The sequence below is a fragment of the Pinus tabuliformis genome, chromosome 2_2 (assembly GCF_031772625.1).
Source record: "Pinus tabuliformis cultivar Carrire ecotype Pingquan chromosome 2_2, CPIR1, whole genome shotgun sequence".
Classification (NCBI taxonomy): domain Eukaryota; kingdom Viridiplantae; phylum Streptophyta; class Pinopsida; order Pinales; family Pinaceae; genus Pinus; species Pinus tabuliformis.
In genome coordinates this window covers 664,898,249-664,910,937 of record NC_142300.1, presented here as the reverse complement: position 1 = coordinate 664,910,937, position 12,689 = coordinate 664,898,249, and positions in this window count along the sequence as shown.

Genomic DNA, 12,689 nt, shown 5'->3' with positions numbered 1-12,689 from the left:
AATCTTGTGTACCTAAGATTATGATTTTAGAGTAAGAGAAAATCCTTTGATGACTTACTTTATCTTAAGTTATTCCACTTTTCTCTTGAGCTCTATATATTACTTTTATCTTAAGTCTATATTTCTATCATTATTAATCAACAGGGACATCACCATTGCAGTGGTAGGACATCCCCATTGCAGTTGTATTTGATATTAAAGATGTTAAAAAATCTATTTAAATTGCTTTCATTTTTTATTTTAGAGTATGTACTGTTTAAATATCTAATATATATCAAAAAACCTCGAACAAATTTGTTGATGCACTCAATTGAAGGTTTCATATTTACTCAAAAACTTCCTTTAAAAGTGGACGAGGTTGAGGACAAAGATGTGGGGTGGACAGTGGAGGATATGGGGGAGATAGTGCCAATGGAGGATATAATCAAGAAGGTAGAACAGGAGCCTCATGCCTCAATTATAGAGCCACCTCCTCCTGAAACATTAGAACTCCCCCTTTATCCCAAGGCCAGATTTATTATGAATTTATAGATAAATGCTAGGTTTATAAAGGTGGAAGCTACCATTTTGGAAAGGTTGTTAGAGAACCTAAATTTTGTTGGAGATGTGTTTATTATTTGCATGTAGATAGTTTTTGTTGTCTATTTCTGTAGGTTTTTAGGGCATTCTAATCTAATCTTGATGAAGGGATTAGGATCATAATATAATTAGGTTAAAAAATAGGGTTTTGGATGTTGTAGAACACCTAACTATAATATTGTTAATGGTCAAGTTAATACAATGAAGAAGATAGAAGTAAGCTCTAAGGTAGGTTAGCTTTCTTAATCAAGGTTTTCCAAGGTAAATCTCTATATATTGTGTATTTGTCCTTCTGGTTATTTCCATTTTTCTTAAGAATATTTAAATATTGCTTCACTTTCCTATGCTCAAACCTTTAAAGTTTGATGGGTATTTTTATTTATTTTATTAAAAAAAAAAGAACTTTTCATTGCAAGACAAAAAGTTACATTGTATATGTTGTTGAGCATTCAGGTGAGTGTATGATTTTTAATCATAGAGTTGCTAAGATTTTGCATGAGGGATACCCCCTCCTGCCATCTCGAGAGTTTGGTTCTGGTTCATTGATCTGTTGTGTGATCGAGGTCTCCTTATAGTGGAGAAACCCCTGCATTTGATGGGTATTCTTGTGATGATGATGGACTAGTAAAATTCTTGAATAAAGACTTTTTTCTTGAGGTGGAGGGTATTTGTGAGTTGATCTTAAGCGAAGCTCATAATTTTTTATAAGTATCCCACTTGAGGGTTACAAACATGGATGCTTATTTGAGCCTATTTTCTTTTAAACGGGTATGAATATTGATGTGGCTCATTTGTAGTTAAGTGTGGGGAATGTCAACTTGTGCAAACTGAGCATCGTCTTCTTACAAGATTTGTTGTGTAACCTTGTGATATCCCTAACTCTAAATGGAAGTGATATCAATGGAATTTTTGGTGGAGTTACCTTTGATTACTCAGAAGCATGATGTTATTTTGGTATTTATAGGCAATATTACTAAGTGTGCACCCTTTATTCTATAATAGCTACTTATAACACACTGAAAGTGGTACAAGTGTCTATTGAATATGTTGGAAAATGAAATTAGTTTCGGTCTTAATAATTGTAATTATACTCATGTCAATATGTATATCTTATGTAACAAGAAAAATAAGAAAGAAAACATATTATTTTAAAGCATTGGTTTCTCTAGTACATCATCTTGAATAAAATAAAGCATCAAAGAATCTCGATCATCATCCACTCATTGAAGTTGTTTGAAGACACCATTGTTGAAGGCATCCTAGAAGTCATCATTCTAGGACATCTCTAAAATCTCTTTGAATGTCTTGAAAGTATCAAGATAGTTGGAGACATCATTAAGAAGGAAGACTATTGGTTGACAAGTAACTAGTATATTGTCTTCTATGTCTCAATCTACAGATAACATGGCTACATTTTGCAAGGAAAGCAACAAGCTCATTAGATCAAAAAACTTCATAGCATGGAATAATAGGATTGACTTGGCACTCACAAAAATGAAGTCATGGAGTATGTCCTTGGAGAAGTATTTTTACCATACAAAGAGAAGATTCAAGAGTTAGCAAAGCATAAGAAGGGAGAAGTGAGTGCACAAAGAATCATTGTTGAATTCATTAAAGATCATAGTGCTCCCTTTCTTGCTGATTTTAAGACATCAAAGGCTATGCATGATAAGTTAGTAAATCTATACTCTATAAGCACATCAAGCCATAATATATACTTGAGGAGTCAACTTTCTAGAAGAAGGAAGTCTAAGGATGAAGACATGGCCACCTTTCTCATGAAGATCTCACAAATAAGAGATCAATTGCAAGGGATTCGGGAAATTGTTTCCGACTATAATATGACCATTTGTGTATTAAATGCTTTGCCACCTTATTGGAGAAGTTTTGCAACTAGTATCTACTCTAAGAAGTATACTACACCTTTTTATGATTTATGGGCTCAATATATCTTGGAAGATTCCAGGATCAAGGAAAAGGATGACACTGAATCAAATGAAAGGTCTTAAGCCTTTATTGATAGAAGTAAGAAATTTAAGAAAGGGAAGTTTGGAAAGTCCTAGAATAAGCCATATATGTCCAATATTCAATGTTATGGATGTAATGAGTATGGACACTTTAAGAGGGATTGTCTTAAAAAGAAAGACAACAAAAGAAAGGAAAGAAATGAAGCTCATATAGATGAAGAAAAAGGAGAACCTAAAAAAATCCTAAAGGAGAAGATCCCAAGGATCTCTACTATGAAAGAAGCTCCATAATTGTCAGGTTCTTTATGAAATTTGTCTTTCTTTTATCAAGTAGAAAGTAGAGTAGCATGCATAGTTGCATTCTCTAGTATAAGTCTTGATTTTTGTAAAAGCATGGTATCATAGATAACATCATATATAGAAGAATATGTTAGTAGAGATATTAGAATTTACTTGATTATTTTTCTTTGGGAAAAATCATCTAGTTTAAAAAGAATGAGAATATTGGGACCATATTGCATATTATAGTTCATTAAAGTATTTTCTAACATACTGTTAGAGGTAGTCATTTTACAAAGAGGGATCATCAAGATCCTATAAGAATCATCATTTTGGAAGATTCTTGGAAGCTGCATTATGAATGGTATATATTCCATCTATGGAAACAATACACTTTAAGGATGAAGGGATGTAGATGGTCAAGTTGCAGTATAAAAGGCGTAATAAAAGTATTTCTTTAAACCTATCTTCGACAAGTATAAGAAGCAAGCTCATTCAAGAAAGGATGGCTAAATGGTTGTATGGAAGCAAAGGTATGTATATTTTAAGCGACTCTTCTCTACGGTAGGGTTCTTAACTATAAGAATCATGCGAGAAGAATTGGTTGTGAATGTGCTCGGTAAATATTCCACGTGGTTACATGATGCTTGAAAAAATAAATTTGACATGCTTTGGAATGGCTAGAGATCAAGACTCTCATGCAATATTGCCTAACATAACTATAGCAATGTTGATCATCATCAAGTATAGTCTCTGGAAGAAAGAAAGAAAGTTAATAATGACAAATCCTAAGAAGATATTGTAGAATAAAGTTCAATCTGTGGGAACTCTAATTAAAAATGGATGCATGGAGAAGGATTCTTGTACAATGTGGAGATGAATCATATGAAAGGATGTTGATCACGAAGGACGCAAATAAGAAAGTACCATGATTAAAGGGGCCACCATGATAAAGTAAATTCAATATTAATATTTTGATTTTGGTTATCTGATTGACATATTGTTTTTTTACCTTGAAGGATGCTGCAAAAATACATAATGACAGTTGAGGCGAGTTCAACTGTTGGTGTTAAAACTTGATTCAAAGAATATATGGATTGAGTGACCATTTTTGGTAATCCTTGAAGGATTGAATGATCAATATGTTTACATCATCCTGGGAAATAAGAGATAGCAGTATAGAAATATAACCTGATGTTCATGTTCCTATAAGTACAACAGAGATCAGTTTCATGTTTAGATGGAGCTATGTTTAGCTCAAAGGTTGACAAGGCTCAATATAATGACTTCATTGATGACGACTAAAGGAAAGTGATATGTTGATGGCCTGAACCTTGTCACAAAATTGAAGAAAGAATATGGCTACAAAGCATCGAGAAAGAAATAAGCTCAACATGATGAGATACAAAGGAAGGAAGGAGTCATGCAACTATCTCCATAAAGAACTAATAGATGATACATTTATGAAGACAAGATAAAGATCTTATGGTTATAAATTACCAAATTAAAAGGAAGTTAAGGATTCCTTCTATATTTAAGAGGGAGTAAAAGGATCTCTATGAATAGAAGCAAGTATATATTTCCTATTCAAGAGGGAATATGGATATACTCTCTCGTTGAGAGGGAGTGATGATGGACATCACATTTGAATTCTCCTCTTCGTGTGTCATGCACTTGATTAGGACTAACAACTGTAAGTCTAAGTGAATGCCATGAAGGGAGAATGGTGGATGGAGGATTTAATAAGAATTTGTGATTTACTTGAAGATAAAAAATCCAAGATAGGAAATGGATCAACACTCTTTGAGGGTTGGACAAGTACCCAAGACAAGAGTGGTTGAATAGGACCAATATTCTTTGAGGATTGGGAATCCAAGATAAGAATAGTCCTTAAAATACATACCTAGTGAACACCTGGATGGTGTATGTACCTTGAAGAGGTAGTATGGTATCCGATGTAGAGCCTCCCAACATTATGCTCTTATATAAGAAATAACTTGTCAAGTTAAGGTCTTACTATGTTGACAATGTTTGTCATGGTGCTTTGTTATAGACATTTTTGTGCCTCGCAGCATGGAGCATGAAATGTCAATAATTACAGGGATCCTCAGTCCCTAAACATGTTGTTCTTACCCCTAGAGGAACAAGGTCAGCAAACCACAGCACTTCCTATCAGTTCTCCACCTGAAAACACTCAAAAACAGGCTATTTTTGGATCATGTCAGCTGCTCCACTGAGCATCTGCGCTGAATGTCAACTGCTCCTCCTTGTACCTGCGCTGAAAGTCAAAACCAATGAAGGCTACCTGCGCTGGGCGAGATTGGCCAAGTGGCACAGTCATTCTGCAAGGTGTCAACTGCCCAGGAAGCTTCCAAACTGACACTTGGTTCAAGGAATTCGCCCTATGATGAGTAAGAGGTACTTGATCTCCATATGGAAGCAAGGATCTCCAAGTGGACTCAAGAACTGAAGTTTAACTGAAGAGGGAGAGGACACAAGGCAGCTTTATGTCAGTCTCAAGCTGACTCATCCTTTCTCCTTCTACCCTATATATAGAGCTCTCTCATGAGGTCTAAGGAGGCTGGAATTTTGTGCTAAGCAAGGAAGTGCTGTTGGTTTACAGTTAGAGCTATTGGGTGATTGCTTTTATAGAGGGGAAGAGGAGATTTCTTGCTGCTGGGGAGGTGCTGCTGGATTGGAGCCATTTATGGTTGTAACCTTCTCATAACCTTTTTCTTCTATCAATAAAGCTTTGATGTTCTCCTATATACTTGTATTGCAATGATGTATTGTTTTTATCTGTATATTTGATCCATTCTAATCCATGCATCAGTTATGAGTACATGTTTCTTGTAGTTTCCCTCTCTTGTTTTTGCAGGATCTTTGTGTAGCTGGGCCGGCAAAGGGAGCAAGGAGCTGGGAACAAGAGGCAAAGAGAGAAGACAGGATCGACAAAAGCGAAAGACATCGGTTGGTCAATCTTTTCTTCCTTCTCTGTACTTTCATAAAGGAAAAATATCGAAGCTTTACTTTCAGTTGTTGCTAAGGAACTATCACCCTTAGAGTAGGGATAGGGTCATTCCGAGTCGGATACTTTTCCCCACAACAAACTGGCGACTCCACTAGGGAACCTAGTATCTTGTTGGTTTATTGTGTTTCTTGCTATTCATCTCATAAACAAGGAGAGCACCAAATCGAACTGCAATTGAGTCCTTCAATTGCAAAGTAGAGGGCAGCTGCTCTGGCTCAGTTTCTGAGCAAGTTTATGATTTGAAGAGCTGATCCACAAGGACTCTTGTGCTCTTTGTGATAGCTTTTCATCCTCTTGATCATCCCTTAGCTTGTACTTGACCTATAGCTTTTTATTTCAGCAAAAACAGTGAATTTTTGAGTTTTTTATGACCCGGAAACCCTTGTAAACGCAACTCTCGTGTCTCAGTGCAGGCTGCCTAAAGGCAGTCTGCATTTCAGCGCAGGTACTCCTTTCGGGAACTGCGCTGAGAGTCAGTTTGACAGACCAGAGCCTGCACTGAACCAGTTAGGCTATGTCTTCCTGAGGTTTCCCACTGAGTCTTGGCCCTGTTTTCACTGTTATTTTGCTGCTGATTGCTTGTCATTTGTACTTGCTGTAAACCAACTTTCCTTGACATTATTCCGCCTCAGTTGTGTGATGAAACTGTGATTGTTCTTTCAGTATTTCTTGTTTCAGTTACAGTTTCCCATTGTGAAAAGCAAACCAGTATAGCTGTGGCCTCTTAGATCCTGAACTGTAAAAGTGTCTTTGTGATCTTAAGAGCTAGTTTTATTACTGTTCATGGCTGTTTGAGTTTGTTTGTTTTTCATTTTGTGGTTTGAATCTATACATTTCCAGTGTCTAAACAAGTCGATCTTAAGGTGTCTTTTGATTTTGGACAAGCTTGTTTACTTTCGCTTGAAATTAGATTCAAAGTTATACAACAGTTTCCTTTTTGTCTTACATCAACATTAAGGATAAAGAAAAGAAATATCTGCATTGTGCATGTGCATTATTGACAGTTTGCATGTTGATTTAGGAAAAAGTGCATTTAGTGTGTGTTCTATGATCTGTGTGAAAAGTTGATGTCTTTCTTTTCCCTCAGTAGATTAAGGTTTTCAAAGTTGAAAGATTGAAAAGTTTTGCTTCTCATCTTAGATTGCATTTAGGAAGTTGTATATATACATCTCGTGGTGATCCTTAAAGGCAAACTGCTAAGCAAGATCAACATTAAAATGAATTGAATTTACATAACAACGCATTGAAACATAACGCAAACACATAGAGGTCTAAGCTAGAGACGTGTTCCGGCGTCGTTAAACGTGATATCTTAGCGTTGAGTGGTTGGGTGATTCCTCCACGGTGAAGCGATAAGTATCAATACGGACTTGTGCTCCCGCGTACCGTCGAGTATATTGGGAGACCCCTATAGGAATAAAGCCTTTATCCTTAGGAAGCCGTGTCGGCCGCCCTACTGATCGCGATCCAGTGAACACAGCATTCACGAAGATTGACCACCCGTACCGTAAAACGTATTCTGTGGTTTCGCGAAAGGTTTGGCACACCCTCTGCCTAGATCTCCAAAGCAGTTTCTTTTGGCCTTTTTCAAACTCTATAACTGAAAAAGTCCAACCGAGCATTTGTCACTTCGGGCTCGTTAATACATCGAAGGCGACTAGAGTCATCTTTAGCTTTTTCTCGACTCTTAAAACATGAAAAAGCAAAGTTGTGTCTAATAAAGCGTCGTTATAAAATTCATTTTAAACGGAACATAATCACCTCTTATTCCCGCGTTGATCTGTAAGTTGAGAACATGGAACGCCCCAACCAAGGAAGTCCACAAGATGGAAGTCCTAGTCCTTTCTCCTCTTGGGGAGAAGTTGGTGCGCCCCATATGGCCACATTGTCGCTTCCAGGACTGACAATAGGCCTGCCAGTTTGGCTGTTCTCAACCAATGTAGTTCAGGCCACCATGGTTCCTGATCAATCGAGTCAACAGTTAGATCAGTCTAGAGCTGCCCACCAGCCTTCTACTTCCAAAAGTTCTTCCTCCGATCCTTCGTCTTTGCAAGGTAGAGCCGGCAAAAGTCAGCCTCCCAAGGAGAAGAAGGGAAAGAAGAAGAAAGAGAAGAAGAAGAAGGAGCCTAAGGCGACTGGGGGCAAGCAAAAGACATCTGACAAAAACCCACCCACTGCACAGACCGGGCCTAAATCGCCATGTGTCATATGTAGAGGAGACCATTTCCACAGAGATTGTCCCTGTATTCCCCGGATACTAAGGGACTGGTCCCCTCGTCTGCACAATTTGGGGGCATCAACCTCTGACAATCAGGTTGATTGCTTTCCGTCAACCAGCGAAAGTGAAGGATCAAGACAAAAAGGGGGAGTAAGATTCCCCTGTAAGTTGTGTGAAGGCAGTCATGCCATCCACCGTTGTCCCTTCTTAGACGAAGCGAAGAGAGTTTTGGAAGATCGTCCGGTTTCACCGGTAAAACTTCCTCCTGGATACAAAAAACTCGTGCCAAGTCCTTCGTTGGTTGAAAATACAGCTGGCCCGCTCAAGTGGTCGGCTGAAGCGTCAGTCACTGAAAATGAACCTACTGAATCCAGACCGGACGAAAGTCCAAAGGTCGATACGGCAGTTGACCCGGTTCTACCTTCAGAAGTTTCATCTTCAAATGACACCGTCGCTGAAGAGTCATCTTCATGCGACACCCTCACTGAAGAGAATAAGGATGACACCATCCAGGTTCTTTTCATCAGCACCGACTCTGATGAGCGTCAGGGCAATGCGCCCATTCCTTTATCGCAGGAAGGAACATCATCAGGGTCATATCCGGCCGTATATTCGGTCCCACCACCAAGCAACCTGGTTGTATCCTTTGATTGGAATCAACTAGGCAGACCCCGGTTACCAGCCAGTATACCATTCAGAATCATTGTCCAGATCTATAGAATGATTATGGCTGGTACTATCATTGATGAAGGGGCGTCTGTGAGTATCCTTTCCTCTGTTGCTTGGAAAGCACTGGGTTCCCCGGCGCTTTTACCTGAGTTAAGAAATCTCTCAGGTTTTGATAAAGGAACCAGTCGACCATTAGGGATCCTCCCCAATGTGCCTGTTACATTGAAAGGGAAGACCGTTAATATGAACGTGATGGTCGTCCAAGGACCCTTGGATTATAACCTACTCCTTGGACGTGACTATATTTATTGCATGGGAGCGATAGTCTCCTCACTCTTTAGAGTAATGTGTTTTCCACACGAAGGAAGGATGGTCAAGCTCGTAGACCAACTTTCATTTCTGGGATCTCGCATCGCAAATAGTCAAATACCAATCCTAAATGGTCTGTTCACTCAAGATATGCCTCCACCCCCAGTCCTCCTTCCCGATGAGTGCGAGTGATTCGGAAAGAAAGACTGGAACCCAGGGGGCATGCACCCTGGTCTGCTTCGGGCAGAAGAAACCCTGGGTATAAGGTAGAATTTCCGCAGAAGAATATGACTAGTCCGTACCCCGTCCGTGGATGGAAGAGGGGTTGTTCTGGAATAGTATTCTTTTGTTAAAGTTATGTGTTTGGCAAAAGAGTCATTCACCTTTGTCTAAAGAGGTGGGCAATGCCCAAGTAGGAATTCCCTTACTGCGACAAGCAGTAACCATCTTTGGGGAAAAGCAAGCCTCACCCATTAAAACAAATGTTTTGAAGGATAAGTAGGGGCAGCCTCCAAAGAAAGAGATTCTATTGTTGTGACAGAGGGTAACCATCTTTGAGTAACCCAATGATAGACATCGCCGAAGAAAGAGATTGATTTGCGGCAGCAAATAGAACCCTCTTCGGATAATAAGAAAGAGGCAAGCCTCCCTCAATAATACCAATGTTTTGTCTTTGAGTAGTGTTCTTCTCTTGTCATGAATAGCTGTACGTTAAAAGTTGGGCCGACGGGAAGACAAGTACCGCGTAAGACCCCTTAAAATAACGAGAAGACTAGTATCGTTAACATTAGATTGGCAAGATGACAAGTAGCTGTGAACACCCAAAGAAAAGCAGAGGTGGGGGAGAGGAGGGGCAGCCTCGAAATCCTACCCTATACCTGGGGGCATGCGAACCTTTTGGAGTGCAAGCTAGGGGCGGTTATTTATCTGGTTTTAAGATCAACCGTTTTCCGAACTTACATAAAGGAAGGATGAGTTGGAGCATAGCTGTGGTAAGGCGCAAGCTCTATAAAAAATGGATCCTTAGAGGAGGCATTCTTATTTTATGACTGGTATTTCGAGCAGTTTTAGCACATGGTTCATGCTCGTTAAAAAATAAACGCAAGATCCGAGCAGTTTTAACGCGGTCTTCATGCTCGTTAAAAAATAAATAAAAGCAGTGAGCAATGTTCCCTCCAGAGTTTAAGCTCATTTTTATCTAAAAAAAGAACCTATTCCGGTAAATAACCTTCTGAGATCGTAAATTCATCAGCCATAAAAGCCTTGGTCGTGTTTGTGCACCGTCACCTCCACCGTCATTTGGCCGATCATTCACTTCCATTTGTGTGTTTACCCATTTTGAGGAACATCTGCGAAGAGTGATTTCACCTAGCCATCCTTGTGACACTGCCGTGATTGGAAAATTCCAATTTGTACCTGGAATCAGTTGCTATCCCTGTTCATCACTCGTTCCTCAAAAGACGAGTCATCTTTGAGCTCTTTTCTGACTCGTAAAATATGAAAAGTTTGCCGAGTTCTGGCCTTCCAGCTCGTTAAAGGGACCGGAAGAGCTATCCCTCTTTTAGACTTTAATCTTTTTGGACCTGAGGGATTATTACACAAAAAGATCGAGCGCTTGTCTTGTTCGGCTCGTTAAAAGTACCGAACACCCATCCCTTCTGTATTGTTTTATACTTTAAGGGATTAGATGATGAAAAAGGAATTATGGAGTTAACTTTCTGTACCTTTTCAGACTCTCTAAAAATGAAAAGGACCGAGTTTTCCTTGTCGTTAGACTCGTTAAAATGATTAAATAGCGACAAACTTGTCTTTAGACGAGAACGAGTTTCCCTATCGCTAAGCTCGTTAAATCATAGCGATGGGCTTGCCCGAAGGGCAGGTTATAGAACAAGCATATGTTATCCTCCTCAAGCTTGACAAAAATAAAGAGGTACTGGTCAGAAATGACTGGGGAAAAATTGGGAGAACATCAAAGCTTAATGGTAGCAAGTCGCTCTTGAACATGACACTTTTCTTCCGTACCACATCGGGTTGGGTTGTTTCATTCACCGGTCTCATCACCATGGTCTTCGCCAAACCATCCACATTTTGGGGAATGCTACCGATCCATCGCATCAGTGTCGTTATATGTTCAAGAGAGGTCATTCTGAAAGTGTCAACCGTGTCCCATCCACTGCCATACATTATCCTTCATCCATTCATGATCGCCACCCTGAATCATATGTCACTGTTTGTTTTCACCTCCACTAAAATCATTAGCTCCGTTCCGTGTCATTGATGTGGGATTCATTAAGGCCCTCCTTTGACGGATCGCTTCTTGTCGACTTCAGCTCATTATCCAAGAAGTTGATCTAGGAACAACCCCATCAGTACTTTGAAGCTTGCATGCCTCAATGGCAAGTTTCTCACTTCCGGCGACAGGTATACATCAATGACCTTCGACCAGAAGATTTTGCGTGGCGTTCGACGCCAAGTCCTTTATTCACGCCACGTGAATTGTACTGCAGTACCTTGAGGGTCATTATCATTATCGGTGATTCCTCTCGCGCTTGTTAACGGTTTTCATCATTGACCGGTAATCAAGCGATGTCTTTCCATGTTCGACTTCAGCGAAATTCTCACATGGATCGACTTGTACTTAGAGTGAAGATCGAACGAGTTTGAAGACCCCGGATCTAGTTTCATCCATCCGGGCTGCGATACATATTCAGGAAATATAAAAGCATTTGTCATGTACATCATTGCAGCAGATGATCATCCTACTCAAAGGATGATAATTTCAGCAGAGAATTATCAGTCTACCATCAGACGATCGTCTTTTCTATGTACCAAAATGTATTTATAAAGCTGAGCATGGGAATGCCCGCCTCAGCTAGATCATGAAAACAGAATGAAAAATAATGTATTGTATTGTATTGTATTACAGGGCACCTCTCAGCACTTGAATGAACTTCGGACCCTCTGGATAAAGCATTTCACCTGATAAACGGCCTCATACTTTAGGGGGCAACTGTTATAGACATTTTTGTGCCTCGCAGCATGGAGCATGAAATGTCAATAATTACAGGGTTCCTCAGTCCCTAAACATGTTGTTCTTACCCCTAGAGGAACAAGGTCAACAAACCACAGCACTTCCTATCAGTTCTCCACCTGAAAACACTCAAAAACAGGCTATTTTTGGATCATGTCAGCTGCTCCACTGAGCATCTGCGCTGAATGTCAACTGCTCCTCCTTGTACCTGCGCTGAAAGTCAAAACCAATGAAGGCTACCTGCGCTGGGCGAGATTGGCCAAGTGGCACAGTCATTCTGCAAGGTGTCAACTGCCCAGGAAGCTTCCAAACTGACACTTGGTTCAAGGAATTCGCCCTATGATGAGTAAGAGGTACTTGATCTCCATGTGGAAGCAAGGATCTCCAAGTGGACTCAAGAACTGAAGTTTAACTGAAGAGGGAGAGGACACAAGGCAGCTTTATGTCAGTCTCAAGCTGACTCATCCTTTCTCCTTCTACCCTATATATAGAGCTCTCTCATGAGGTCTAAGGAGGCTGGAATTTTGTGCTAAGCAAGGAAGTGTTGTTGGTTTACAGTTAGAGCTATTGGGTGATTGCTTTTATAGAGGGGAAGAGGAGATTTCT